This window comes from Chroicocephalus ridibundus, chromosome 4 (genome assembly GCF_963924245.1).
Source record: "Chroicocephalus ridibundus chromosome 4, bChrRid1.1, whole genome shotgun sequence".
NCBI classification, from domain to species: domain Eukaryota; kingdom Metazoa; phylum Chordata; class Aves; order Charadriiformes; family Laridae; genus Chroicocephalus; species Chroicocephalus ridibundus.
In genome coordinates this window covers 24,219,903-24,245,957 of record NC_086287.1, presented here as the reverse complement: position 1 = coordinate 24,245,957, position 26,055 = coordinate 24,219,903, and positions in this window count along the sequence as shown.

The window sequence follows — 26,055 nt, the reverse complement described above, 5'->3', positions numbered from 1 at the left end:
AAAGTGATAAAATAATAAATGAATATATGTATTCTGGACTAGATGCTATATTTAAGTAGTATTGAAATACAGACATTAAAGATGCATGAAAAGTTACGGTATTTTGATTTTGACATGACAAAGACTGCAGTTGCAAGATCTGTAACTAATGAAAAATACCTTGGACCAGATTTCCAAAGATAATTGACTAAAAGTATAGAAGTTCAGAATGAGATTAATAAAGGTACTTCTGTATCTGGAGATACAGAATCTTTCTAAAGATTCATGGCTGTTTCTGGACGCTTGTTGTCCTGCACATGAAATAATAACTGATATATCCAGTCATATACTTTTCTAAAGGGTCTGCTTGTCCAAAAGAGTGGCATTTCCTAAGAGTTCTGATGAAAAAAATCTTCTACTGTCATGTTTCATATAGTCTTGTTCAATAATCAATTAGCTAGTTTTATAGGCTTATCCTCCAGAGCCTTTTCTAAAGATGAAAAGTTTGTTGGTTTACAAGAAAGAGGTAATGGTAGGGTCATTAGTGGGCCTGCTACAGACCTGCTATTCCAAAAGCAGGAATTCCAAAGGAATTTCTATCCCATTTGCATCATTTTTGGATATTATTTTACGATTTTAAAATATTAATTTTATGCTTTATTCTGAGCCACTTCTTGTAGATATTCTTTTGCTGGAATCAGGAGACTCATATTCAACCCTGTATTTTCATATACATATTAAAAGCAGAAAAAAAAAGAGGGAAGGAATGTTCTGGATTTATCATGTGTTAGATAATTAAGCATCTCTGAAAGAGGAATAAAGTTAGAAATGGAAAAGTAACCAAAAGGAACGTATTAATAACGACTTCTACAAATTCAGTATGGCAATTATGTTTCCCTTTAGTTATTTATTCAAGTTGAATCACTAAAACCACTAAGAGCAATGGAATTTGAGAGGGACTAAAGCTATGTAATCACTTGTCAACCTAACACAAGGGTATTCTTCCTACAGTTTTGTCCTCTAGGAAGTTTGGTTTCAGTGACAAAGGATTAATTTCTCTTTCAGTAATTTTACTTTTCAGTAAGGTCTCTTCTAATGCTTGGGAAAATTGCACTCTTCGGAGATTCTGTGAGAGACTGATACTTTAAAATAATTGTCTCAAAGCTTGCTTAATCTGCAAATCGATGGCGGTCTTACAGGCCAATAAGAAGCTTGCTTGTATCTATTTAGCACCTTCTGCAGACCATTCTCTTGCTTGCCGGTCACCACCCAAGATTGCCATCAGCTGAGGAGGGTGTGTTGCCCCCAGCTGGAAAGGGCATGTTGCCATCAGCTGAAAAGGGCCCTTGCTTATCAGAGTGGCGAGATCCTGCCTACCCCTGGGCCCACCTGGGCTTGTGCTGTTAACTACTAAATTGCTGAGGCACGATGACTGTGCCAAGCCAAGTGCTGCCCAAGCATCAGGGGGTAAGAAAAGCTTATACGGTGACCATGTAAAATGATAATTAGCTGGGTAAAGGCCACCATCACACTGATTGGTCAAGCTATGGACCTACCTGCACTATAACTAGCGCAGCGACCCAACACAACTTGGGAAGTGGGATTGGGACCCTTACTACCATCAACCATGGATCAATGGGATGCTGCTGAAATTCTGGAGGACCACTGAGATGTTCTCAGGCCTGTGGTGGTGACTATAATCTTGCTATGCTCTGTGATACTGCTTCTCCTTTCTGCCTTTCCTCTGCTTCTGCCCTTACTCTATCACTTGACTTCTGCCCTTACTCTGTCACTTGTCTCCATGACTATTGCTGGGGAATAACAATAAACCTACAGTGAGTGGCATCTGACCTTGTTTGTGTCTTAATCTCATACTTGGAATCATTGCCAACCTCTCCTGGGCCCAATGTAGTCGGACCGGGATGTAACAGACTCTAGTACTGAATTTGTGAAAATATTTACTTTATAGTTAACTATGGTATAAGGGTTTCAAGTTCTCAGTGTTTTCAAGCCTAGCCAGGCTCAGCGATGAGGAGGAGCAAGACCTAGGCACTTGACCTAAGCTGGCCAACAGGATTCATACCATGAACGTCACATTCAATATAAATTTGGAAGTTTGCTGAGGAGTTTCTCTCTTCCATGATGGCTATGATCTTGATAACTTCTTGTCCCTGTGCCAGACCCCTGAGTTCTTCCCTTCCTCCAGAAGCTGTAATGCTTGTAGTGTCTGACTTTTGCTGTCCACTGCTGGGAGTGCACAGCTTCCTACTGTATATTTGATATTGGTATTGGCACCAATATTGGTTCTTTAGTATTATTAATGTTAATTATTTAGAATTATTCTATTAAATCTGTTATTATTTCATTCCTCAGGTTTCCTTCTTTTTCCTGTCTCCCTTTGTTGGGTGGGGAGGGGTCTTTTGGCAATAGAACAATTGTCTAAATGACAATAAATTGTTGTGGGTTCTTCAAATCACTAACAAGTTTTGAAACCTAGTCAAATTCAGTACAATTACACAACATTTATGCTCCTTGACTGGTCAACTGCCTTCAGTGTTATTAACCAAGATCTTCCTGAAAACTTATATGATTTTGATTTCTTGATTTTTGTCCTTTCCTGGTCACTCTTCACCTACGTAAAACAGTTAGTCCTTTAAAGAACAGGTAATGTCCTTCTTTTTCCTCCCACCCTCTGTTTCCAATTGCTTACTCCTGTTCTTCCAGGGCATTTTTCTACAGAGAATGTAATTCACAAGCAGAATTCACAGTCAAATAAGCCTTTCATTGCTTATTGTTTCAGTACAACTTTCTCATTTGACAAATGAAATTCATTCACATTACACCATCTAACAGTAACGGCAGAGACTCTAAAGCAGAACTGCTAATATAATGCCCTTTTTCCATGTCAGCGGCTTGCTTTTAGGTGCCATTTTTTGTCTTTGATTTCACTCTGGCTCCTCAGAGCCTAATTTTGTCTGCTCTTGTTTAAGGTGTAGTTTCTTAGAAATCACAGAGCTAAAACTCTTGTGTAGATACTCACTTGCTATCATTTCAATTAATACAATGTTTTCTCTCTGATTTGATGTCCACTGGTAAGTGCTGACCCACTTATATTCATCCACTATACTTTATTCGTTGCTTTTTCCCTCCCTTTTTAAATTCTTCCATCAGCTACTTCATCATCTCTTTACAATCAAGCATAATCCACTTTCCTTCATTTTCAAGGACCTTCACAACCTTGAAACACCCAGCTGTCATATCTTACTTTTGATAAAATGTCAGCTCATGCCTCAGAAGGACGCGCCACTATTTGTTATATTTTCAAATAAGCTTCATGCTACCTCCCCACCATGGGAGGAGTTTCTCAGGAATATTTTCAGAGCGGCTAACTGTTACCATATTTCATCTCTCCCTTTAAAATTCTGAATCACGATGCTTGTGGAAAAATGTCGGTATAAGTTTGCTGATGTACCCGTTCCTTCTGCATATTGATTTAACCAATATTGTCTCACAGATTTTGTATTTATCAACCTCTTACCACTGGTTGTGTGCATAAAACACAAGTTAATTGGGGCAAGGAACATCTTTTATCCCTGTGTTTGAAATGTTTTGCAGCTTGGATTATAAGTGCATGAATGCAAAAGCCAGCTGTGCTTTTAGTATGACGTAAGACGGTATTATGCTTTCAGTGTTTGCATTAGATCTTTGATATTTTTGGCCATGTAAAAGTAGAAACTGAAAGAATTTAGGAAGAGCTGAATCTCAGCTTTGCTCACAGCCTTTTGTTTTCACAGCCATTGCTAGTGTTTTTCTTAGTCATGCCTTTTCTTCATAGCTGTAGATGAACACTTTCACTGTCTTAAGACTGAAAATATTTGGTTCTTCCAGATTTTTGCTTCATTTAGAAAAAAAACCAATTATGCTTACTTGTTATGTTAATTAGGGGTATAATAATAGAGATAACAGAGGTAATATGAGCATTCAGAGACATTAAAGGTATAGAGAACAATATCTTCAAGATCTGATGAACCGCTGATTCCTGTAATGTGTTTGTAATATTGTTATTGTACCCTTTATTATTTAAAAAAAAACTCATTTGATCACTTGATTTCTTGTAACTGCTTCTACAAGTTGGACAGATGTTTCCATTGAGCTATATGCTGTAAAAGCGTGCAATAGCAAAAGGAAAAGTAAGAAAAAAATAAATAATAAGTAAATAACTTTAAAAAAACTGTACTGGACTTATATTGCACCCATCAACCATGACAGGCATTGTCAGGTCACATTGCTGTGCCCAGCATGACTACAAGGTCTAAGACGGTGTAGTGGTACGTTTGGCAAATAGCATATACGAGAATGTATTGACTGTAGTCCAAGCGATCAAACAGTATCCAACGGGCCAGAATACCACACTTAAGATCAAAATGAAAATGGGAACAATTTTTAAATCTTCCATATAAATCTGTTTTATCCATTCTTTTGATTGATGGATCGTTCCATTTACTACTGTCCAACTGGCCGACAGACACACATTTGGTGAGGTACTGACAAAGCCATATAGGAGAATCATGTTTTAAGCAACAACCACAAAAAAAAGCAACAAATAATTTTATCACAGTAGCATCTAGGTTGGGGATCACTTAAACTGGATTTTTCACAAACAGCAGCACTGAATCATTCTTGCTTTTTTGAAACTGTCTGTAGAGGCAATGACAAAAGATAGCAGAGGGCACAATGACTTGTTTGGGGCTACCTAGTAGGCTGCTGGATGAACATGCAACAGGGGACAGAAAATCTATTCAGGATTCCTACTTTGGTTTCCTAAAATGGGATTTTGGTGAAATTTAATGGCTTAATACCAAGAGATTCATCTACAATGCTTATATTTAAAAGGTACGCTAATCTTGGGGACTGAGTACCAGGAACACATACTGTCTGGGAATAAAGCTCCTGCTTTAGCAGGCTTGTTTATTGTCATCAGCAGATTAACTTCAACCTGCTTAATAGCCTTATAAGTGTTCTGAAGACCTGTAATCTGAATCCAATACAGTGCATCATAACTGTAGTCTCACTCGTTTGCATGATAACGTACCGGATAAAATATTCATTCTGCAAGCAGAAGTCTTTCATTTTTTCCTTAGCCTGAAAGGTTTCAAACCTCCATCTCTCACTTGCTGAAAACAGAATTTAACTCCTTCACTATAGACTAGTCTGAATGAAGATACTTCACGTCTTTCTTTGTATCTGAGTCAATGTGAACCCAAGGGTTAGAAAGAGTGATGTAGCAGTGAGCATGGCATGTAGGGAGTGTGCGTTAGAGCAAGCAGCTCTCAGTTTCTACCTTACTCCTGGGATTATTACAGTTATGAGAGGCAGATAAACCTAGGAAGTTTTCTTTCAGACCAGAAATGAACAGAAGAAAGGAACAACAAATGTAATAATAGTAATAATTTGTATGAGAATAAATAAGAGCATATTATAACCTGTGCAAGGTCTGCTATTACTTTCCTCAGAGCTCTGCTTCCTAACAAGCACATATTTAAATACTGAAGATGCAGAGAACAGTAGCGTGTATATTCATAAATGTTGGTACCACCAACCCACAGACACTACAAAGCCGGCATCCCAAATATACCTCAGTAGTTGCAGGGAAGAAACAATACTGAAAATAAACGTGTGTGCATATGTGTTTGTATGTACGTTAGCTCAGAAAATTAAGAATGCTACTTTCTAATCAAATGAGAGATTTTAAGATAAGTAGAATAACTGGAATCAGATCAGGCAAGAAATGTAAGTGGCGCTGTAGTCACCTGACAGGCTTCTTCTATCTTTATTGTTTGTTATTTAATACATGAATTGCACGTGCATATACACATACCTGGCAAAACAAACTCTTACTGTATATTAATTAAAACTTAGAAATAAATAAAAATTGGTTACAGAATTACTGGAACCAATAATTGGGTGTTATCTGACATCATCTTTATTAATCACATAATAGCTGCTTGCCTATTTTATCCAAGTTGTCTTCCTTGCAATGAGAATGGTAAACATTTCACAGTAGGAAACCCTTTATTTCATGCTCTCCTCAACTCCTGGGCCTTTGATGGTTATCACAGTTTCCTGTTGAACACTGAGACACATAACAGGCATATTCTGCCAGAATAGCAAGGCTACTGTATCTTTCTGTCCAGAATTCAGACCATATTTGCAATAGCTGGAAATGATATGACAGTGTCATTTCTGCCAACGTATGATCATGTTTTGATTTATTTATTTAGTCAGAGCAGAGATGGATACTCATTACAGCATTTTTATTTCACTTTGCCTTTTTCTGAGAATAAAATATGTTCTTCATAGAGCAAAAGAATGGATTGGGTTGGATAGTTGATGCTCTCCACGTGGACCATGTGTTTTTGAGTTATCTGAATACTAAAAATGGAAAAAAATACAACATCTAAACTTTACATCTGGTTTCAAATGCACACCCATATATTTAAGAAGCGCAGATGTGTATGCAGTAAAATGAAGGGTGTTTCTGAGTCTTCTATTGTTGTAATCCTTTCATTTCCTCCATAACAGCCTTTTTTCTTTATTAGTCCAGATTCCCAGCTATTGGGTTTGCTGGCAACACTGTTCATGCCAGGGGAGCTGTGCTGATTTATACTGGCTGAGCAATTAAAACTCTGTTTTCCAGTAACTGTATTCTGTTCTTAGATATTTATTTTTTTGCCTTTTCTCCCTCCCCCCCCCCTTTAGTTTACATTTCCGAATTCATTTATTCCTTTTCCTGAACAAACATTTTTTATACTGCAAATTCTGGCCATTTTAGTTTTATTAATTGCAGCGTTAATGTCAGCCTTCATGACAAAGAATAGCGGAGTACTTTGTAGGAGAGGCTTCCAAGTGAGCTGTCAGCACTCGGGCGTGTGTCTGTGTGTCTTGTACTATTATATTGAAGTTATTTCTTCAGATGTTTAAACATTTTGTTTAGTGAAACAAGTTTAACAGGCTTTATAATTCTTCAGGCCTATGACTTTACTCCAATATAATATAGGTTTAATTCTGTTGGCATCTTTAGTATTATTCCACATAATCCTCCAGATATGATTTTAGCGAATTAGGTCTTTTATTTTTAGAGACCTTTAGAAAGCAAGGATACTGTGAACTTGCAGAGTTTGTGTCATTTAATTGAATATTCATGAAGAGAATTTGAAGTATCAACATTCAGTGCTAATCTGTAGAGTTTTCATTTAAAGTCATCTACCTATTTTTAAATATATGTTCCTGCTTTAATTAAATACAAATTGAATTGGTATTTCTAAATAACATGAGTAAAAATCCATCACGTTAATTCCAGTCTGGTGCCCACTGAAATAAACGTGCATCATGTAATCTACATTATTATGTTTTCATAAAAACAAGTTATGATCTTTGTTAATATGCGCTAAACCTAAATAATCAAGTTAACGTACTAAAATTAAGAATCTTGGACATGAAAGGAATAATCTTGTTGACTTGGAGTCAACAGAAATGAAAAGGGAAAAGAGTTGCTTCATAAATCACAGTTTCTGAGAAAGATCGAGTCACGCTTCTCTGTAGATTAGATGGCACATGCTCTAGATCTCAAGCAATAGGTTTAAAAAAAATGGTAAAGTGGGAAGAAAACAAGATAGCTTGCTGGATAGGAGACCATTTTATTCCTTAAACATCGCTGGTGATGTTATCCCACAGTTAAAAGCGTCACCTTAGAAGCTGCATAAACATAGTTTTCTGCACCTTGTGTAACAATAGCACACAATGAGGTGTGTTGTATTTTCTGTGAAACAGTTACCACAAGAGTAATAACTGCAAATGTTAATACTATTGCCATTTTTTAGATTATATCTGACACCTCCATACAGGCAACTAAAAGTGCATAGTAGGATAAGGGTGCTAGTTAACATGCTCAGTCGAGATTCTAGTCTTATAACAAAATATTAAAGAAAAGTAGAACAATAAAAAGAGAAAATTTTTATTTTCATTCTGATGTGGCTGTAACATATGAAAGAATATCATACCCTCAGCTTCCTCATATGTGCCAGCATCCAAACGCAAAATAAAGTTTGTACCATAGATACACTTCTTTTTATGCTGCATTATTTATCCAGTGGTGCCCTTTAGGCATTACATTTGCTATCTCTCTCTGTGAGAAAGTTATCCGTTTATAAGGGTTTATACTACCATCTAGTGTAATCTTCTTTCTTTTTAAGAAAATATTGTCTTACACATAAAAAAACCCCACCAGTTGCTGATATTACTGAATATACTCTGCAGAAAATACATTTGTCCATGTATTAGAAATAATGATCTTCCCTTAAGGTCAAATATTAGTTAAGATTACGATTTTAACTGGTCAGCATCAGAGATATGTTTTATTAATTACAGAAGCAAATTTGGATTGTAGTGAAATGGCTGCCCTCCACAATCCTTAATTCAATTAGTGAAGAAATTGCCTGCCTTTACCGAGATAACAGAGGCTTAATTGGTGCCCCTTCCTTCCTTCAATATTTTATATATTACAGAGTAGAAGATTAACGTCGACCAGGAAAGGATGCAGAAATCAAAAAGAAAGATGAAGCCACAAGCCATGTTTTAAATGCAGGACCTGCTATTTGAGGCTTGAAATCAGAAGCTTTCAAGCATACTTCGCTGTTTTAGTTTTCAGAAGGCAAAGAAAAGGAGTCTGGTTCACCCAAGATATTTAAACATGTTCCAGTGGGACTATTTAGAGTTTGCCCATGAGCCTAGATAATATCCTTGAGCTGTGGCTGAATGAAGAAGTAGGAAAGATTATGTAATGGGTATATAACAGCTATAAGGAGGGTTCTGGGAATCAGGATTTTATCTTCCTAATTGATGCACGTTCAGACTGGACCATTATAGTCCCATGAGAAATTCAAGTTAAATAAATAGGATGTACTCTGAAGTAAGATGCAAATAGAGGCATGGGCTGAGTTTACTTGCTGAGTGCTTCATTACCAACAGCTCATCCAAATCTAAGAAATGTAATAGGAAAAGTAACTTGGGGCCTGATCCAAGGTCTAGTTAAGCTTTTATTTGGCTGAAAAGAATTTGTGTCCATTACCAGATACCAATTACATTAATTTAGATATGTTGTACCTAGAATTTAGTGTCAAGGGAAAAGAAGAGGAAAAAAAAAGAAAAGAAAGGGGAAAAAAACCACAACAGCAATTTATCCCAAATAACTATTCCTTTTCAAAATAGAGGGATAATGTCCTCCATCCTAAATTTCAAATATCTGCCCCTTGCCATCTTTTTTGGACTAGTACGTCATCAAATTTATCATATCTAGTGATTTGGTTGTTTTAGAATTTGATAACGAAAGAAGAAACTTCCATCTCCTGGCTGTGAGGGGTGCTTGATCATACTCAGCAGTATCTACCTCCCAATGCTAATGTTGCTTTTGTTTATAGGCTTCTGACAAAGCTTAGTTTGCTGCTGCATGTGTTACCAATTTGTGCAAATCTGGAAAGCAAATACAAAACCTGTGTCCAGCAATGAGGCTGCTCATCATCCTCCTGATTCATTTCAAGGCATGTTCTGGCAATTTTACTGCTTAAATGAACTTACTCAAATTCTTATTTTTCACCAAAAATACACATGCTTGTAACGGTTGTATTTCCAAATTTTTATATATTTTCTCTAAATTTAGCAGTTAGAAGTTGATATATGTGGTAGCTTTGGAAGGGGAACTGCAAGACTGCAGTGAAACTATAGTGAAACTACACAAGACAAAATAATTTATAAGTGTGTAACTAGTAAATTCACAGTTTTCCACATGAGTTTTGTTTCATCATGCATTGCACATCGAGGCGACTTCACAGTATTGAGAGGATGGCACTGGAAAACTGAAGAAGAAAAGGCTTACTGAAAAAAGTTATTAACCTGCTGTGGTATTGGTCTAAAACGCAGATTATATTTCCTTTATGAAATTCTGTTTACTGACATTATAGAAATGCTTGAGAATTGACATTTCTAAGTGCCAAGGCAACAGAACATCAATTTTACAGTAGTTATGAGTATAAATACAGCCTGATTACACTGCATGTTACAGTAGATAGCATTAAAGATAATCTTATATAATATTGTCCTGGATTGAGCAACACGGGACTAACTTCTCTTCTAATGCTTAGGAGAAGTGCACCTTTGGAAGACACTAATGTCTGAATTTGTGAAAATATTTACATTATAGCCAGATAGGCTATGTGGGATTCAAGGTCTTGGTGTTTTCGAGCCTTGCCAGGTACAGGGATGATGAAGAGCGAGGCCTGGGCATTTGACCCGGGCTGGCCAACAGGATTATTTCAGACTATGAACGTCACATTCAATAAAAATTAGAAAATTTTCTGTGTAATTCTCTCTCCCTTGACAGCAGCAGTCCAGAGAACTTCTTGCCCCAGTGCCAGATCCCTGAGCCCTTCCCTTCCTTCCGAAGCTGTAGCGCTCGCAGTGTCCAACATTTGCTGCCCACTGCTGGGGGTGCACAGCTTCCTACCAATATTATTGGCTGAGTATAATTCTTGCATATCTGATATTAGTATCTGTATCAATACTGGTTCTTTGGTATTATTGTTAATTATTTAGTTTTATCCTATTAAATCTATTTATATTTCAACCCTTGTGTTTCCTTGTTTTCCCTGATTCCCCTTCCTGGGTAGGGAGGCGTCATCGGGTGACAGAATAATTTTCTAAATGACAATAAATTGTTATGGGTTTTCTCAAACCAAAACAAATATATTTCAAATAAAATTTAATTTGGAAATTCCTTCACTTGACGATTTTCAACACAATATGTCCCTGTTAAATAATTTCTTTCCTTTTGAAAGTTGTTCAAAAGAGTAATTTAATGTCAGCAAGGTGGGTGTTCTTCCTTAAAAAAGGATTAATTCTAACCCTTTAATTATTGGAGATTATCTTTCTTTTAGAAGAACTAATTAATGCTGAGGATTTTCTTCACGGTAAAACTTTAATTGGAAATGCTCTGAGATAAATGGAAATTGCTCCTTAAAACATTTGGTGTAATACTGACTCTGTTTTTTATGCTCCCAATTCAGTTTTATAACCTTTTTTCTTACACTTTTATTTCACTTGTTTCTCCTCTTTGCATCTTAATAACACCTTTTATACTGCAAAACATACCTATTTGTTTATAGATTTATTTACTTTATTTATTTTAGTGTTCAGCATGCAAACTCTGTATTTGTCACTGTAATTACTGGAGTGCTGATCACTAAACCAGACCCCTTCGAAGTGCTTCTGAATTTTCATGACAATGGTTACCATTAAGAATTCACATATGAGTAATGATTTCTATGGGACCTGATAGCATTTTGCCTCAGTTCAGGATCATAGCTAAAAGCATAAAACTTTAATTAGTACAGCTGAATCAGGCTTAATTCTCTAAATCATGGGTTTCTAGGTTTCTAGCATCCTATGGGTTTAGTTTCCTACCAAGCTTAACCAAGCTGTTAAAAAAAAAAGTGGTGTTTCCTTGTGACATGAGGTGACACAGAATTTTAGAGAATAATCATTATCACAACTTTCAAAATGGAAGAGTCCGCTTATTTTTAAAAAAAAGAAGACATACAGCCTTCTGTAGTGTCGTTTACTATAATTTCAAGTAAATCCCATGGTTATTATAGTACTTAGGAATAAAGAAAGAAAAATTTGTAACATGTCCTTCTTTCATAATTGGCATTATCAGAAGTCTAATTGATATATACTCTTATTTCCAGAAAAAAAGGATATTGGAAATTTAAGTAATAAAGAAGTTAGCAAAAGAAACAGACATACCATTTAGAGAGCTGTTTCAGCTGCTGTTGAATTCCCTAGCTTGTAATACAAGAACAACAGGACACACTAAAATTAAGAAGTATAATTCAAAGCCCATAAAAGAAACGTTTTTCACTCAAAATGGGAGTATGCTTTGTTACCTCGTCCTAGGAAACTACAGAGGTCATGAATGTTACTAGATTGAATAGTATCCTTATGCAGACATTAATGACATTCAGTTATCAGATTTAATCTGAATAAATATTGTAGAGTATTGTTATGGTTAGACATAATCATAACTAATAGCTATCCTTTGTGGTGTTCTGCTGAAGGATGTGCTCTTGGTCCCTGCCAGATACATGACAGGGAACAAGATAGATCTCTGATAATTCTTAGGTCCTTGTGAGATTCAGAGAAGCATTTATATCTGAAAATGATACCACAGAAGTAAGCCAAAGAAAAATAATAAAGCTTTGGAATGAACAGAAGACAGGTTCTGCACATCTATTTATGGCTAGATTTGGCTAGGTATTTGAGAAAAAAACCCATAATTTACTACATTTTTTTTTGTGTAAAGAATACCTATTTGTCAAAACCAAATTATTCTGGTGAAAAGTAGTGCCAGTTTTACGAACTTCTCTGAAACATAGCCTTGGGAAGCTGCACGGTTGCGCGACATTTCACCAGGTGGAACAGTTGGAAGAGCAACATCATGGAGTGTGTGACTTCAGGAGACCTCAGCTCAGCTCATGCTGACCACAGCCTGGGGACCCTCCAGGCTTCCTAAATGTCAAGTCTAGATTCATAACTAGGCTGTTTGTATTTTAGATGCCCTGTTCTGATATTCAGGAGGGAGGGGTTTATGAAAAGTGCGATATTACTGTATTCTACGCCTCTTTTGTTGTGATTAAATATTTGAGACAACTTTTATCTAAACCCTTCTATTTTGTATTTTTTGTCCTCTTCTGTCTTTTTTTTCAGTAACTGCATGTAATAGTATATCTCAGTCCTGTATCACTCCAAATAACAGAAACATCTTTTCTTACTCTATCAATAGACAACAGCTGCATACAAGAAGTGGTTTTGCAAGTATACAAAACCCTTAACTTCAGGGAAGACACAGCCAGGTTGATAAAACGGACATGTCTAATTTCCAGGTTCAATAAGCAGCCAACAAAACTCAGCTAAAGAATAGGAGGCTCTCTATATGTTGACTGCTATGATATGGAACTGCCCTATGTATGATGTTACCATGCGTTGGAGGGAATTTCCCAGTCAAATCAGATGTGCTTAGTAATGTTCTCACTAGGTCCCTTGATCCTTTGGTTCTATTACAAGTTCATCTGAAGGCTGTTGCTAAAGTGTATGGGATCAAATCCATAACAAAGAAATAAAAAAAGACAATACAGTATTTATTGCAAAGGCCTTTTCAACTTTACATACCAAGACAGTGGAAAAGAGGCAAAAAAAGAGAAAAGTGTATTCTTCATATAAATCAGCCAAATGGTAAGTCCAGGTTGTGTGAGTGCTTTAATAGAACAATGATTAGCCTGCTTTGTGGGTCTGCTGAGGCTGCATGCTTGGGTGTTAGAAAGTTGGAAGCTGAATACAGACACTGAGAGAAAGGATGGAGGGGGGAACTTGTAGGTGTTCACTGCAGGGATTCTGCAGAACACGCATTAAGCTGCATATTGTAATAATTAAGGCATCTCTTTGAATCGCTTTCAAAATTTAAGCAGATCCAGAGGACCTAGTGAGAGAATTAAGAACTAATTACATTAAAGCAGTGGAGATCAATTGCGTGTGTGTTGGTAGCTTCACTTTATTGTTGTCTTAACTTGATGAAGCCAATCATAATAAGGAAGGATAAAAGATAGTTAACCTGATCATGATTACAGAATCCCTGTTTTCAGTGTCAGACAAAGGTTTTTCAGCATTTCCACAGTAATCTTTATCTTAAGAACTTTACACTTGCGTAGTATGAATTGCCTGAGACTGGAATTAAGCATCCAGGTTTGTCATATGCAGGATGGATATCTTTGACCTATTTAAAGAAAGCCAAAAAAAATTACTCTGCAGATCTCTAAGCTACAGATTCCAAAATGGTAACAGCAACATCTGGACAGGCACCAAAATACAAATAAAAGCTATATACATTTAAGTGAAATAGAATCAAGATAACCTTATGTCCATTTTAATTATGCATTTTTTGACAAAAGACCAAATTTGGCTTTTAATCAGAATAATCCTATATAGAGTTTTCAGTTTATGCTAAAACTGATGTTAATTTGTATTTGTACCTCCTCTGCAGTGCCCAATTTTACTATGTTAGCATTAAACAGTAAGTCAGTCGGACATCCTTTGGACTAGTTGGTATCATTCCAGTGCTAATATGTTTAGTTCTGTATATGCCTATTCGCCGGTGCACATCTGCTTTTGTCTACCTGCAGTTACTTATGTCCAAAGGAAGTAAAGACTAAAAGTGACAGCTCTGTTAGAATTTATCTTTTTTGTGTTTTAATTTCTATTTAAGATTTTCAGATGTTTACTCCTGGTGTGCCGGTACTGCATGATGGGTGTCAGAAACTACAATTCCTGTTTTATATATTAAAAACCGAAAGAACACAGACTGTAATAACTTTAAATATTCAAACACTGAAATATTGTCTCAATATATATATGTCTTATAAACAGTTAACAAGATAAAAAAACTTGTTAATGCACCTTCCTCTTCTTTGATAAAATTATTTTTAAATGAAAAATAAGCTGGAAGCTGTATACCTTACTTTTCCATTTATTCTTCACGATCTTAAGGAAACCTTAAATGAGAGGTGGTGGGACATATCACTTGGTCCATTACTTCTTGGTTTACAGAGATCACAGCTGAGTGTTGCCAGGTGTTCTTGCAAAGAAGCTTAGCTCCTATCAGTGTTACTTTCTTCAGGAAGACAAAGTGCTGAACAATCCCAGAAACATTCATTTATATTTGAAACAAAATGTGCTTTGCTGTACAAATTCCATTTTTGTATTTGATCTTCCCATTGTCCACAATGAATGAGCCAGCGGGATGGTCTTGGAAAGGATTTAGTGTATTTGGAAACTAACCGGCAAAACCATAATCACGTTTCAGAGCTGCCACTTTTAGTCTTACAGACAGGTGAAGTGTTTCTTATCAAGCACACATTAATGTCTATTTAAAACTATAATTGATGACTTTGTTCTCGATGCTGTAAAAAAGTAAATTTTTGCTCATAGTGAACAAATACTGTGTCATTTATACTGTTTTTTCTTTTGTTCTGAATGATCCCAGCCATGAATACTGTGATTATACAGACTGTATGTGTCCATATAGAGGAATCACTTTAGTCTTGACTGAAATGAAGCCACATTCAGGGTGAAAAGTTCTTTTAACAGTCTACTCAAAAATTTAAGAAGAAAAAAAACAAGTCCTATTGAAGTTGCATAGGAAAATCTATAAGGATATCGCCAGGATTTCAATTTTTTTTTAAAAAAAAAGGTTCAAAGATAGCTTTCAGAACAGAGTAGCTTTAACTTGATACCAGCGTAGCTAAGAGCAGCATGAATTTCAGAAGAAAAAGAAAACGAAGCTGACTAATCACATCACCTTTTCTCCCCTGGCTGAATGGGATAGCTACAGAAAGCATAGCTGATCTCTGATGAGCATTTACAAAAATCTTTCTGCAACTTCCAAAATACATATCTATTTGGTCAATATTCCAGGAAAAAAGGCAAGCAGTGGCAAAATGGACATCAATAAGCCCCTCAAACCATACACTCTTTAGGTTTCCACTGGCACAAGTAGAAAGATGCCAAGATAGGTCTCATTTTCCATCCTCAGCTTGCGCTGCTGTGCCTGGGTTCACGTTCCCATCCCCACCCCTGCCTTTCTCCACTGCGTGATTTAAGATCAGAGTGCCAGCCTTAATTCTGAATTTCCTGACTTTTATGGTTTAAGTCAGTCCCTTAATGTTATCTAAACATACTTTCTTGGTATTTAATATACAGAAGCTTTGGTTCTGAAATAGAAAGACTTTGATCTGCTGGTGCTAGAGGGGGGCTGCTGGGGGACTGGGGTGTGATTTCCATTATTTTCTAGCTCTTTCCCACTGTGCTACTTGTGATATAATTTTCCTTTTTGTTTTTTTTTTTTTCTAACCAGCTACCAAAGATTTACTATGAAGACCACAAAGAACCCTGTCACATGAAGGATAAAACTGACTTTGCCAGACTGCCTTCAGTGATATTTTTTCTTTGTTTCTTTATACACAAGTGAGAAGAGTGTATCTTCATGATTAGTGTGAAAACATTACATTTAGATATCTTTTACCCTCCCTCAATGCAGAGTTAAGTATGATGATCTCTGCTTCAATTTACTCAAGTTTTGGTTTAAACATACTCTCACTGACATTACAACGATGTACGTGTCAACATGGATGCCTAGGGTAGCAGATATCAGACCTGATGTGTCCATATGGTACCCCTAAATGATGCATAGCTCAAGTTTAGAAACTACAGAGCAACAGCTCTGCAAGCAGGCGGTACCTGTGATTAGTGTGGGTACAGCACTGAGCAAAATTCTGCCTGAGTTGGGGTGTTTCTGCTGGTATTACAGGTAGCGGATGCAAAGTCATTTATGGTACCTGTGTTCCTATGAAGCCAAAAGGCCTGAGGGGTTTTCACTTGAAGTCCTGGAAATATGTAAAAAATGGTCAAAGTGAGAGAAAATGAAGCAGGGAGGGTTCCATACAGAATAGCTTCTAAAACGACAAAATGCATTGTAAGTAAGGAGAGACCTAAATGCTGTGTTTTCAGCTTCCTTTGCTGGAAAGAGCTTTCTGAACTCCATGGAAACATGGAAAAAGATAATTATCACCCTTAGTGATTGAGTGACATGAAAGGAATTTAAAAAAATCACTTATTTACATGTCAAAACGTCCATCACATTTGGTTGGTATGGGAACATAATGCCTTTCTTTAGGAAGTGAGAAAGTGCTAAGCCAAAATATCTGTTCACTGAACACTGGATGAATATGTGTTTTCAGAGAAGTTACTCTGAATTTACAGCAATGAGAAAAAAGAATCCAGTCTGCTGCATACCTTTCTTGATCTGTTGCCGTAGGTGGAAGAAGGACACCACAAAGAACTCAAAAAAAGGTTGACACACATTCATAACCATCAGAAAACAGACCACGACTACCAGCCACAAAATGAGCAGACACTGACAAAACTCGGGAAAAGGAAATAGGTAAGACTAAAAAGCAACAAAAATACCTGGTTAGAGTCACCAAAAGAATGAGAAGCTTCTTCTGTAGAAGGTCAGCAATGATAAGAAGCTCATAACAGAAAGAAATTTTACTAAGTACCATGCGAAACAAAAAGTAAACACTATTTGGTTTGCCAGACAGGAATGAGATGTAGGATTATAGATGGCAATGTGCCTGATTACAAGGGCTCATCCACGAATAGCTGCCTTGGATAAAAGTAGAATTTTATACTTATCTTCAGGGCTGACACCAATATCAGATACAAACAGAAAAGGGCCTTTTATTCTGTGAAAACTAAGTGTTCTTGAAAACTCTTAATAAGTGAGTCCTGAAGCCACATCTGGGTTTATTAGACAATGAAGAACAGTCATCACTCAGTTGATTACCAATGACTCAGTAAATGAAGTATTACAGTTACAAATGTTTGATAGCTGTGATCAAAGAGTGGGTCTAGATAAAACACAATAAAGAGGAGACAAGGACAAATCTTTAGCGTTTGCTGAAAACATTTTTTAAAGTACTTAATGCCCAAACCCACTTACAGAAATCTAGACGCCTCTTCCAGTGAGAAAGATGCTAAGCACTGCTGTAAATGTAGCCTCTGGGGGCACCATAAGGATACCTGTTTCTCACTTTAGTCAGCAATAATTTTTTTGTGTATAAGAAACAAAACACTTCAATTAAGTCACATGGTCACAACATTGAAAATTTCAGAGTGAAACAATTGCATTCTGAAAATAAAAAATCTCTAAAACAAATGTTCCAGGAAATTAAAAAAGTGGTTTGCCACTCCCAAAGACAAACTGCAGGTTTTAATGAAAAGAGTAGTCACAGATGTTCCCTCTTATTCCCCCTAAACAGTCACTAAATTTTGTGAGATGACTTTTCAACTGAAATCAGCTGCAGTCTGATATCTAGCATAGCCATACTTTCACCGTGTTAAACTGCAGTTGGATAAAAATGCAAAGGTTGATATGCCATGTAGAAAGAAGCCAAAAACTATTGTTAGATTTTTTGCAATGTACACGTCTATGCATATTTACATCCTTAATTTACGACTGTGTATTCCCGGACTGACTTTGGACTGTGTAAGAGTTCCCTCTACTGGCTGAGCTACTAGAGTTGATTTTCATTTTACCGGTCAGCTTGCTGCCTGATTCAAAAGCTTTCAGGATCCGAGTCTGACAATTTTTCTTGCAGGTTCTCTGAAACTCTACAACAGTTACATTGAATTCCTTAGGAACTGAGGAGCCTTCATAAAAAAAAAAAAAAAAAAAAAAAAAGCCTATATGTCCCACCAGTATAGAGCCTAAAATAACTTCAAGCCAGTACGGTGGTGACAGAGTTCCTAGTCAAAACTGATTGACCGAAATAAAATTCAATAAGTAATTGAATATACAGGTAATTGAAATAACAGGAACAATTTAAGCAGCAGGATTCAGTGTATTAACTTAATTTTCCAGACCTTTAAAAGGGTCAAGTTACAAGACTTACATCATATAATACATTACAGAGATAGGGTTGTCTTCAGGCTGCTCCAAAAGATATTCTCATCAGTCTTTTTTATCCTACCATCTTACAGCCATGCAATAGGTGAAAGGATCTGAAATGAACATATTAGTTTATAAAGACTGATTCTTCTTTATTCTTCTTCTTTCAAGGTCCACTGATTAAATCCCAAGATTCCCTTACTTAGCAAAATTGGTTATTTGATCTTTATTCACACTGGGCGCAATACTCTCATATAGAACTAATGACAATTCCTGAATCCTCCACAAGAAATGTATACCCTTGCTTTATGTACTTTGAGGAAGCTGAGCAAATCCACCATGCCTATGCCATTTTCACCAGACTGAAGAAATCTTTCTTGACTCCTCAACAAAGGCAATTGGACTGATTCCTCAGTTCTTCAAAATCTGGACGCTATCAATGAAAGGCAGTGACATTACTAAGGGAAGAAATGGGAGAAAAACAGTTTGAATATCAGAAAGAAAAGCAACAGAGCAGACTATAATGTCCCCTTGGAGACAGAAATTATAAAAGGAAAGGTTATCCCTCCTCTTCTTCAAGCTATCATGACCAGTAGAATGGTCAAATATTCCCATCATGAAATCAAATGAAGATATGGTCACAGGAACACTACAGGACATTGGTGCAAGACAACATACTCCATTTAGCTTGGAATAGGTATTTTCCTTTTTAGGGGAAAAAGGCAATTATTGTTATGTTACTATTTTTTCCCTATGCTTTGGCATCAGGAACTCCATTCTCACTGGAGAAAAGTGAGGGTGGCACACAGAGTTAAGATTGCTCTGAGCTGTAACTTTCATTGACACGATATTAGTTGAGAACTCAAAAAAAATTGTTTGTGAGTTTAAATCATTTGAACACAAAAGAGAAAGTTTTGAACTCACGGAGACAGCCTTCTGCAACAGTTCTTAATGCTCTATTTTAAATTGAAAGCAGAGATCCTCAAGAATCTAAAGCATCAACCATAAACATCAGGCTACAGAGTTTATGTTATAATTTGACTTATTTCCTTCTAAGGACACCTCTGCACCTGTTGAAAATGTAAGAATATACTTTTTTATTTACGTACATTTATTGAAATGTAAATGTCTATGGAACAAATTCATACTTTATGATGTACCACTAGTCCCACTTTTCAGATGGAGAACGTAGCGGACAGAAAGGTCAGTTCATCTCACATATTGCATCTCTAGATTAATATGTTGCCTTGCTATCACATGAGTATGCAATGGAGTGTATGTCTTTCTCTTGCATGGCTCTTGTAGTGCAGCTTTAAACTGAAATTTCTACAGTAAAAGCAGTTTGCTGTCTGGTTACAGGTCATTCTATACAACCTCGACAGCAAGAACAAGAGGGATCCACAGTGCAATGATCTCACAGCTTCCATAGGACATTGGTTTAATCGTGCTTTATTATTATTATTATTATTATTATTATTATTATTATTATTATTATTATTATTATTATTGTTTCAAAGTAAAGCAATTGAAGTTTGACTAAAATATACCTTCCTTTCTTGAAAGACAGTTAGATCAGGGCATAATGTTAAATATACTAAGACAGAATTTCAGAAGTGAAAGAGAACATGACCTTAAAAGAATTTCTCACTGACTGAAATAGAATTATTATTTTAATATTGCTTTGCTTGTATGAGCATAGTTTATGCAGTGAGTTTTACCAATTCTGGATAAATGAATCAGTACATAAGATATAATGCATCTGTCATGATGATTAGAAGGTGCTTCAAACCTGCAACTTCCCCCTCTCCCGAGAAATGAAAGGTAGAAATATATTTTTGTTCATGATAAGCTTTATTCTGAATCTCTGTTGTAGTGCCTAGAAACCCAGCTGAAGTTGGAGTCCCACTGTGCTCGCCAAATACAAACACGTAATGGCAATGGCAAGTGTCTAACCCAAACATTTTGCAGTTTACAAAACCGTCAGTACGTGATATAAAATTATAAATAAAAATAATTAATTGTAAAAATAACATAAGCATTATTCCCATTTTACACAAGGGAAACACATAATGCAAGAGAGATGAAGTGAACTGAGAGGAGTGCTGAAGTGAGGAAGAAAATTCACTCGCACATACTACCTATTGGACCAACGTCTGTGTGGAAGAAGGCTACGCAGCCAAAACAGGGCTGACACAAACCACACGGCTCTTTTGCAAAGTTTAGAATAAACATTTGGAGTCAACACAGGAGCTGAAGTCAGATTTTTCAGGACACAGTCCATTAACCCTATTCCTTTCTTAAAAATAAACTTTTAGGGTCAAATGCTTCTAGTTACATACCCCGCTACTTGTTCTGTTTGGACATCCCAAGTTAAAAACATCAGTAAGCTCTCGCTACAGCTGAAATACTCTAAAAGAGAAGAATACAATGAAGTCAGGAGAAATTGTGCTTCTCTCCTGACCCACCATACATACATGTACATAGGCAAAAACTACTAGACTGTCTCAGGAACACCTGATCCAGCATTGCTGGAAGTGTGCCTGCGGGTATGGTGCGCATTGTGGTCTGGAGAAGCTGTTCCTGGGGCACCTGAGGCAGAAATGGTAGTGGATCTAGTTTGGAAGAGTTTTGTTGTTCTTAATAGACCATTTAGACATACTAAAGAAAGTCCTGGGAGCTATAATATGAAAGCCTGCTGTGATCTGGGAAACTTTTTTTGGGGTTGGTTTTTTTTTTTTTTGACGGTTATGTGATTCTTGTTCAAGAGAAATGAGTAAGTGTGGATTGGGTGATGGATAAAATGGGAGGTCAAATAAGGTAAGATAAGAGAGTCAGCTATGATTAACAGTTAAACAGGAAAAAATATTGTAAATCATTTCTTTGCTTAATACTATTCAGCCATCTGCAACGTAGTCAAATAATGAACACATTTCATTTGTGAACAAATGTATTTACCAATTAGTGAGGGAAAAGCAGGAATCAAACAAACAATTCAAAAATATTACTTAGCCAGCTCAAGAGCAGAAAAGGATTCTTATGTTGAGGAAACATACTGTCACTGAATACATTTTTATAAAACAAATAGAGTACGTGGTGCAGACTATTAGAGAACAGAAATTTTCTATTCTATAAAGAACAGAAATGTCCTCTGGAAATGGCCTTCATTCAACAAATAAAAATCCTTGACATCTTTATTGTCTTAGTAAACTTAGGGAAATACTCACAACAAAATGAAATCAAAGGTATTTATGAGAAATTAAAGCGAGGACAGAGCAAGAAACCTAAAACAGATGTTACTTTGAACAAATGTATTTTATGAGACTCTTCCCACTAGATTAATTAATCTGAGAGAATCAGTGATGGTGTGCTGCTGATGTTATGCACAGCAAACAGATAGGAAGCTGAAGATCATTTTTATCTCTTTTTGACAGCAGCATCTGGCTCCTTGGCAGGTTTTGTTAACCTTTCTATTGACATCTCCAGCAATGCCGCCGTGTCCATCAGTGTCACAGGAAACTACTGCAGACTCTGACCAATTACAATCATTATCCTTCCAACCCGCTTTTTCGATTTGATGAATTTCACTTTTTTATTTTTTAATTAGATTTTTTTAAAATTATATCCTCCCAGGGCAGATTTTTATTACAAATATAAAGGAAGAAAACTGTTACAGAAACTTTCCAAATGCGTTTACATATAGTTTCCAGGCCTCTCATCAGCAGACCTCTCAAGCAGATGCGTAAATGTACAAAAGTGTCTTGTAAACATACAGTTGTGTCTTTTACACTCACCTTTTAAAAGAAGCTTTTGTTTTTGAATGAACATGGATAGATTTAAACACATATTTGCACACTTTTCAGAATTAATGCCATGCAGTTGGTACTCCATTAATGAACGTAATTAGAGGGAAGAAACTGAAAATTGTAAGTCATCAATGAATTTTCAAGTTATTTGTAACATAAATGCATTTTTCTTTGTATCCAATCAGTAAACAAAGAAAGAAAACAAACAAACATATCCTTTGCAAATCACTCATTTTTGAATGAAATTTCGAAGTGAAAGTGTTTTCTCTCAAACATTCTTTTTACTTTTCTTTAACAATAAATAAAGCTGTATTTTTGAAGGTTTAAACCCACCGGATAATAATTAAGTTACTCTTTAAACTGAACTGCAGGGCTGAAAGTGAACCTGAAAATATCATCTAGAACGTACTCTGAGTGAGGACCTGCTACATCTAGTCATTGAGTTTAGCACTAAAAGCAATTATCTAAACTCTGATGAAAAACAGCATACTGAAAAAAGCCCCCAAACCAAACTGTTTATTCACAAAGAGTCTCAAAATTCCCTGGGATGTTTGTTCCAGTTTGTGGTACCGTTTTCCAGCTATATACATAGCTAAAGTTCTCTTGATTCTGATACTTCCTTTCTTACGTAGGACATAGATGTCCCTGTTTATTCTTCTCTTTCATACACTAAGCTACTACAACTCTTTCAGCTTCCCCTCAACTTTATGCTTATCCAGTTTATAAATAGCTGTTTACGGCAGATTCGCCAGTACTAGACTTAAGCTGCACTAACGTTGAATAGAAAAGCATAACTGCTTTCCGTGTTTCAATGAGATCTATAACAGTAATTTGAAATCCCATTTGTTTCACAGCTAGCTCGATGTCTCCTATACCCCAATCACTTTCCTGCAGGCCTGGTGCCTAGCCAGTTATTTGCCACTTTGAAATTGTGCACTTGGGTTTCACCTTTCTTTTCTTTTTTCCTTTTTTTTTTTTTTTAATAAGTGCAGCACTTTGTCCATTGAAATTTGTCTTGTTGATAGCAACTTATTTCTCCAGTTTCTCAAGATCATGTTGGAGTCTAATCCTGGCCCTCATCTCCCCTGCATTTCTTCTGAGTTTGATGTCCTGCACAATTTCCTTGTGTTCTCCTACTATTTCTTCATCCATTTCCTTAATTAAAATATTGAATAAATCTGCACACCAAGTACATGCCGTGTAGAACAGAATCACAGAATGCTTGAGGTTGGAAGGGACCTCTGGAGGTCATCTGGTCCAACTCCCCTGCTCAAGTAGAATCATCTAGAGCAGGCTGCCCAGGACCATGTCCAGAAAGCTTTTGAATATCTCCAAGGACAGAGACTCCACAACCCCCCTTGGGCAACCTGTGTCAGTGGTTAGTCACCTTCACTGCAAAAAAGTGTTTCCTCATGTTCAGATGGAACCTCCCATGTTTCAGTTTGTGCCCATTGCCTCTGGTCCTGCAGCTGGGCACCACTGAAAAGAGCCTTGCTCCCTCTTCTTTGCATTCTTCCTTCACGTATTTATATACATTGATGTGATCCCCCCTCAGCCTTCTCTTCTCCAGGCTGAACAGTCCCACCTGTCTCAGCCTTTTCTCATAGGAGAGATGTTCCAGTTCCTTAATCATTTTCATGGCCCTTTGTTTGCCTCCCTCCAGTAGTTCTGTATTTATCTTGTACTGGGGAGCCCAGAACTGGACCCAGTTCTCCAGGTGTGGTCTCACCAGCACTGAAGAGAGGGGAAGGATTACTTCCCTTGACCTACTGGCAAGATTCCTCCTAATGCCACCACCCTTCTTTTTCTGCAAGGGCACATCGCTAGCTCATGTTCATGGCAACCCCTAAGTCTTTCTCCGCCAAGGGGCTTTCCAGCTGGCCTGCCCCCAGCATGTCCTGGTGTAAGGGACCTTGCTTGGTCTGTTCTTGATCAGGCCAATCATTGACAGGTCTCTGAAAGCATTTTTTAAAATATTTTCCTTTCCCACATTGTTACTCCATTAAAGAATATTTTCCTCATTAGTTCATGACAGCATCACATGGGAGGGTATCAAAAACTCTTGCTAACATAAGGGTATACAAGATGGCTCTATCCACTAGGTCAGTTACCTTTTCAAAGACAAAGTAAGATTGACTTGATTTGTGTTTGACGAGTCCGTGTTGTCTATTTCTTATCACATTATACTCCAGGTGCTTATAAATTGATTGTTTAATAACTTGTTCCACTATCTTAATGAGTATTGAAGCTAGGCCGCCCAGCCTATAATTCCCTGGATCCTCTTATTTCCTCGTGTGTGAAATTCCATTCAAATTAAGGTGAAACCTGAACAGCTTTTGCTATTCTCTTTTATTAGTTTGCATCTGAAGACTCTGATCCCAGGAGACACCAAAGAAATTGAGAGAAAAATACATACCTTCCTATTGACTGCTTTTACCATATTCCAGGGGACCACTTTTTATTTTCTGGAACGTTTGTGATATAGGCAAAACATACGGCATTTTTCATAACCTGTACAGCTATGGAAGTAAAACAGTTCCTCTTCAGGCAAAGGACTTGTGTCAGTTTGGGAAGAACGAGGCATCCAAACTTAGGCAAAATAAAAGCCTGCCTCATGCCCTTAAAAATGGTGAAAGAGCTGCCCAGCTGGCCCAGGTCATCCCTCAGAATCCCACCTGGCTCCTCTACAGGAAGCCCTGCACTGGCACACCTAGTTAAATGCCACAGGGAGCCCCACGGAGACAAATCTTTGTGTAAGACTGTATTGAGTGTAGATGTCAAGGTGACGGCAGTGGGGGGGCTGCAGGGAGAAAAGTCCAGAGTCTGTCTTGTACTGGATGGTACAGCCACTTCCATCCAGCTCCAGCAGACCTGCCCAGGACACCACTGAACACCAAGCTGGTGGCACCTGTTGGAAAGCATATTTAAAAAAGGGCAGAAATGCTGGACAGGTAGAGGAGGAGAGACAAAAAAGAGTGAGAAAAGTCAGAGGGAAAGCTAAGGTCGGAGAAGGAGGTGCTTCATGGCAGAGTAGACATTCCCAAAGGAACTGCAGCCCACAGAAGACCCAAGCCGGAGCAGAAAAGAATGAGAAGGAAGTAGTGACAGAGAGAAACCCCTGCATCCTGATCCCAACTGCTGCACCACTTGTTGCCACACTGAGGGAACTGAGTGAGAACTGAGGTGGTAACAAGGCAAGGGGAGAGATGACTCGAGTGAAGGAGTGAAGCAGAGAATAGAAACGTATTCGAAATGAAGTGGGGCTGGAAGTGAAGCTGAGCCTGGCAAAGGGGGAGGGAAGGTATTTTTTCCATAAGTAAGTTTTTTAATGTTTGTCTTCTTTGTTTGTTTGTTTCCCAATACCTAAGTCAGTAATTAAATAGTTGTTATTTGGCAATAAATGCATTTGAATTCCCCAAGTCCAGTCTGTTCTGCCCATGACAGCACTTGGTGAGTGATTTCTCTGTTTTGATTCATGGTTTTTCACGCTCCTGTTCCTTCTGTTTTCTCCCCTGTCCCACCGGAGAGAAGGGAATGAGTGAGCAGCTGGGTGGGTGCTGGGCTGCCAGCCCAGGCGAACCTGTACAACAAGGGCTCCATGTCTGAACATGGGATGATACCAGCTGATCATAGTATACCTAGATAGTACAGCACACATATATG